Source organism: Hipposideros armiger, unplaced genomic scaffold (genome assembly GCF_001890085.2).
Source record: "Hipposideros armiger isolate ML-2016 unplaced genomic scaffold, ASM189008v1 scaffold_582, whole genome shotgun sequence".
In the NCBI taxonomy this organism is placed as follows: Eukaryota; Metazoa; Chordata; class Mammalia; order Chiroptera; family Hipposideridae; genus Hipposideros; species Hipposideros armiger.
The window spans coordinates 404,762-409,981 of record NW_017731932.1 but is presented as its reverse complement, the minus strand read 5'-3'; the positions used below and the strand labels follow the sequence as shown (position 1 = coordinate 409,981).

Sequence of the window (5,220 nt, the reverse complement as noted above, 5' to 3'; positions counted from 1 at the left end):
TTTGTTCGTCTTATTTAACTGAAACTGTATGCCTGTTGATTAATAACTCCCCAGAACCTCTTTCCCCCATAGCCTCTGGTAATCACCATTCTAATCTTTGATTTTATGAATTTGAACATTTTAGGTATCTCATATAAGTAGAATCATATAGTATTTGTCTTTCTATGTCTGGCTTATTTCATTTAGCGTAAAGTCCTCAAGGTCCAATACATTGTCTCATATTGCAGAATTTCCTTCTTTCTTAAGGCTGAATAGTACTCCATTGTATACACATATCACATTCTTTTTATCTGTCCATCTGTCGGACATTTAGGTTGTTTCCACATCTTAGCTATTGTGAATAGTGCTGTACTGGACATGGGAGTGCTAATATCGGAGAAGAGGGTCTTTAGCAGAACAGTCCTGTGAACATAGACATTCTAGTAAGTTCCCAGGGAGGATTGGTCCCTGGAAATTTGAGCAGGAAAGAACCCATGTGAGACAGACTGGTGAGAAAAGCAATGAGTAAAGATGTTAGGGGGCAGGAGCCCCCACGGCCTCTTCACTCACGGCTGCCAAACCTGAGCTTTCCCCCCAGAGAGGACTATGTTTGTTGGAAATAGGAGACAAGGTTCAGTCCATCTTGACTCACAAAGCATCCATAACCCCACCACAACAGGGAAAGCCGAACCACAGTTCTCAGAATGGCAGAAACATTCTCACACAAACATGCAGTGAGGACATTAAGACAAACATCAGGATGGCAAAGCTGGTTCAAAGAATGATGCAAGAAACTGGTGTGTGTGTGTGTGTGTGTGTGTGTGTGTGTGTGTGTGTGTGTTTCTGTGTGTGTGTGTGTGTGTGTGTGTGCGCGTGCGCACGCGCACATGCTCTCAGTGAAAAAGAGAATGCTAGAATAACAAAGCTAAATTAGCTACCAAATTGGCTACTGCCCAATAAGACCATAAACTTTGGAGTTATCATTATCGTCTTTTCCAAATGTTTCCATTTCACTCTCATCTCTACCAGACAAAAAATATTTTTGTCGTACCTATTTTGGCAGGCCAACATCTGACAGTATCGACTCTGGGCCCTGAGCCATAGTAAGTAAGAAGTCAAAGAAAATTTTATTTCTCTTGAATGACATTTCTCAGCCAGTTTGTACTAAAAAGAGGATTGAGCTCTAATGCCTGAAGGAAACCAAAATTTTTCCACCTTGAAGCTACTTTTTGGGATATTGATTTTAAGCTGTTTATTAAGAAACAAAAGACTCAGAAAGAACCTTTGACCCTCCACTCTTTTCCTGCCCAAGAGATTCAGGTAGAAAAACCTGCCTTGGGAAGGGAGGATTGGTTTAATCACCTTAAGAAAATTCACCCCAGCATTAGCCAGAAAGACTCCAACCCCATTAGCTAGTGTCCCATTGCTTCTGAGTTGCCCAGAAAGAATTTTCCTGCCACACATATTCAGCTGTTCCTCAACTACCTGTAACCCACCCATTCTCACTTCTGAAATCTAATATCCCGTCCCCCATGTTTCTCTTTTGTCCAAAAATGTCATATACACCCAATGTTGTCTCAGTGCCTTTGGAATTTTCATGCCTATGTGAATTCCCCATAAACATGTATTAAATATTTGATTTTCTCCTATTAATATGTCTGTTAATTTGATTATTAGCCCAGCTAGAGGAACATAGAAGGTGGGAGGAAAGCTATTACTTTTTTAGCTCCCACATGCCCAAGGCATTCTTTGTAACCAATCAACTTCTCTCTGCATCCAGAGTGCTACCAGAGCACTGTCTGTGGGAAAACTGAGAAAATTGTCACTTGAATGATGCTCTGTGTTCTGAGAATCAGCTGCCCCTGATTCATTTTCCTGATTTCCAAGTTTTGTCTAATTTTCCTTCAGGGGAGAAACTATAGGTATACAGATTGTGAGAAAGCGTTGACTCACAGCCGCTTGTACCTTTCAGTATCTGAGGACCTATGTGGGAGAAAAGCCTGATAAAATGCTCTAAGTACAAAAAGAGCTTTAGGGAGAACTTGAACCTTGTTCAACACCAGGAAACCCCCCGGGGGTTAGAAGCCATGTATACATACAACATAGGGGAAGAGGTCCCTGTGGGCTTGTCATCCCTCCTCACCCACCAGACGGAAAGTTCTCATGGCACAGAAGGTCCCCAGGGGTGGGGGAAGGACTGGATTCACAGATCTAAGCTGATGGACTATCTGAACACCCACGCTAAGGAGAAATTCTTCACACACTTCAATTAAGTCAACCTCCAGCAGAAAAGTGCTAGTGTCTCAGTCAGGGAAAGCCTCAGCTTTTTTAGGCAGGAGAGACTGCACAAAGCAGAGACACCCTCTAAATATTGGGAGAGCAGGAATGGCTTTGGCCAGAGAGCTAAGATAGCTGGTGAAGGTAGAACAACAGGCTGGGAAAACCTCTCAATTGGGCCTTGTCCACCCTGCGACTTGCTCCACAGAGCATCAGACTCCTGCAGTTGACCACAGGATGCTCACTCTGCTGCCTGCTTTAGGCTAGCCCTTGGCATATGCCAGTAATTTACAGGGGTTAATACAGGATTTCAGGGTCAAACAGACTTGGTCCATATCCTGGCTCTGTCACTTACTAGCTGTGTTGGGTGAGTGAATCAGTTAATTTGTGTGACTCTCATTTTTTTTTTTTTTTAAGATTTTTATTGGGGAACTCGGGGAAGGGGAACAGACAAGTTGCTGTCGATTTGTTCTTCAATCTAGTTGTGGAGGACGTTGCTTCACTGGCCCAAGTTGGCACCATCATTGCGCTCTTCCCAGACAGGCAGATCAGTCACCGGCTTCTGGACGGCCGCTCATGGCGGCTGCTGGCCACTCACGCTGGCTGCTGGCTACACACGGTAGCCCATGGCAACCCACTGCAGCAGGGGCTGCAGCCTACGCCGTCACCCAAGACTCACGGCAGCCCACCTCCAGGTTGAGCTGTTGTTCAGCATCTTAGCTGTAGAGGGCAGTGTCACTGGCCCTCATATGTGGGATCCGAACCAGTGCCCTCTGGTGTCCCAAGCCAACTCTTTATCAACACGCCGCTCGGCCGGCCCTCATTTTTTTTTTAAATTCATTTAAGATGGGACTCATGTTAGCACCCACTTCATATGTGTCATGAGGACTAATAAGAGGATAAGGGAGGTTGTTTTCCACCACCTTCTTTTTCTTTGGCTGGCCCATTTTCCAGAACCCATAAGCTCTATGTGTCTTCGAGGCCCTCAGCTTGGGCCCTGGAGATGGAGAAGTGGTATTGTGTGTACAGCTGCTCCAACCATGTGTCAAACAAACCCAAAAAGAGTCTGGAAGCTTTGACTAGAAATAAGTGATAAAGATTTATTCGAGGATCTTAGAGGTTGCAATCTGGGATCACAGCTAGGCAAAAAACCCAGAAGTGTTCTGAAGGAAAAAGAAAAGTTGAGTTCTTATAGTAAAAAGTGCCTTCTTAGGAATACTCAGGCCTGCATTCTTAGCCCTAGGATTGGTCCAGGACAATTATCAGTCAGATGTCAGGCAGTCTGGATGATGGATGCCAGCTGGGTGCCAGGTGCTTTGGATACGTGAGTCCTTCAGGGGGTAACCAGAGCATTATCTGAAGGTTTGATGCATTGACACAGGACTGGCAAGTTCAAAAATTTAGTTACCAGGCCAGTTAAAACAAGAATAGAATCATGGGGCAGCCAGTTAGCTCAGGTGGTTAGAGCGCAGGCTCATAACACCAAGATTGCCGGTTTGATTCCCACATGGGCCAAGGAGCTGCCCCCTCCACAACGAGATTGAAGACAACTACTTGACTTGGAGCTGATGTGTCCTGGAAAAACACACTGTTCCCCAATAAAATTTCTTTTAAAAAAAAAAGTTCTTAAAAAAAAATAGAATCATTTCCTTGTACCTCATCCTATTTGATTTTGGTAATTTAGCAGCTTGACTATAGTGACTCCATTTTATTTTGTCCCTCTATTCCTCACATGGCATTGGTGTGAAGAAACTTCCCCACAGTTTAGGAGGTTCCCAAGTGGCCACAGGGAATGAAGCACCCGCAAAGAAGGTGTAGAGTCTTTATGCATGTTTTCCAGAGACTCCCAAGGAGACACACAAACATCCTCTCTCACTTCTGTCCTTGGTCAGTACCTTAGAGTAGCAGTGCTAGCAGCCAATTTTCCTGAATGTGCCAAACAGGACAGGCCCAGCAGGGAGATCATAGAACATTAGAGCTGTGTTGGGTCATCAGAGACTGTCTTGCCTGTCAAAGGAGTTATGAGTTGGATATGAGATTTATTAGTAAATACGATACTGAATGCCCAGTTAAATTTGAATTTCAGATAAATGAAATTCCCAGGCCACTGCTACTGCTCCCTCCAACACACACACCGCAGCTTTCCGGGTTTCTTTTGTTTGTTTGTTTGTTTGTTTGTTTGTTACTTGAGGCTAATGCTTGCTGGGCTGGGTGCCTGGGACTCCTTCTCTGTATTACAGGGAAGGAAGCACTGATTCCAGATGGCCCAGAGGCGAAGCAGCACACCCACAGATGACAGGGGAGGCCAGGGACCAGGTTAGGGCTTCAGGAGATTATGTCCACTTCAGGCTTATCTCCAAGTGAGGGTGATCATGGGCCAGACAAGAAATGCTCCAAGGCTGGGTATCTTAAATATCAAAGGGGCACAATGGGGCCTATTTCCAAAGGGTTCCTTGGAAACTCAGCAGATGAGCAATTCCCGAAAAGCTGGTTGCATGTCAACTACAGAGCACATTTTGTGTCTGTGCTGTTTTTTTTATCATGACCCATGAAGAAGGGGGGTAAGTTTCGTTGTGTAAAGCTGAGAGCTGCACCCAAGCTTCCCTACCCTCCGGGCTCCCGGCTAAATCCCTGGCCCGACCCCCAAAGCCGGACCAAGGGGCCCGACCCATCGTGATTTACGGGAACTCACACCAGAGATCAATCATCCTTAATTTGTAACTGGGCAGTGTCCTGGGCCAGCCAATAGAAAAGACCGACACCCCCCCACACACACACCACACACACACCCTACCCTCCCTGACCCTGTGGGACTATCCACCCAGTCTGCAGTGCAGCTACCCAGTGACCAGGAGTTGGGAGCAGGTTTGGTTCTTGGGGGTGGGGTGGGAGGGTGGGTCTCCTCATCCCTCTCTTTATCTCCCCCAGTTTCCCGCCCCCTTTTATCTCTGCAGTCTCTATAGG

The 5,220-nt window shown here is 45.8% G+C and overlaps 1 protein-coding gene across 2 annotated transcripts in view; it reads left to right on the top strand.

Annotated features, from left to right (window-relative positions):
* The first annotated feature begins 5,020 nt into the window (after nt 1-5,020).
* The window catches only part of SERPING1 (serpin family G member 1), an 11,195-nt gene continuing 10,995 nt past the window's right edge, over nt 5,021-5,220 (top strand). For both annotated transcript variants that reach the window (XM_019624292.1, XM_019624291.1), the window contains exon 1: nt 5,021-5,121. The gene's annotated coding sequence lies outside the window, so the exon portion shown is untranslated. The remainder of the gene's footprint in view (nt 5,122-5,220) is intronic.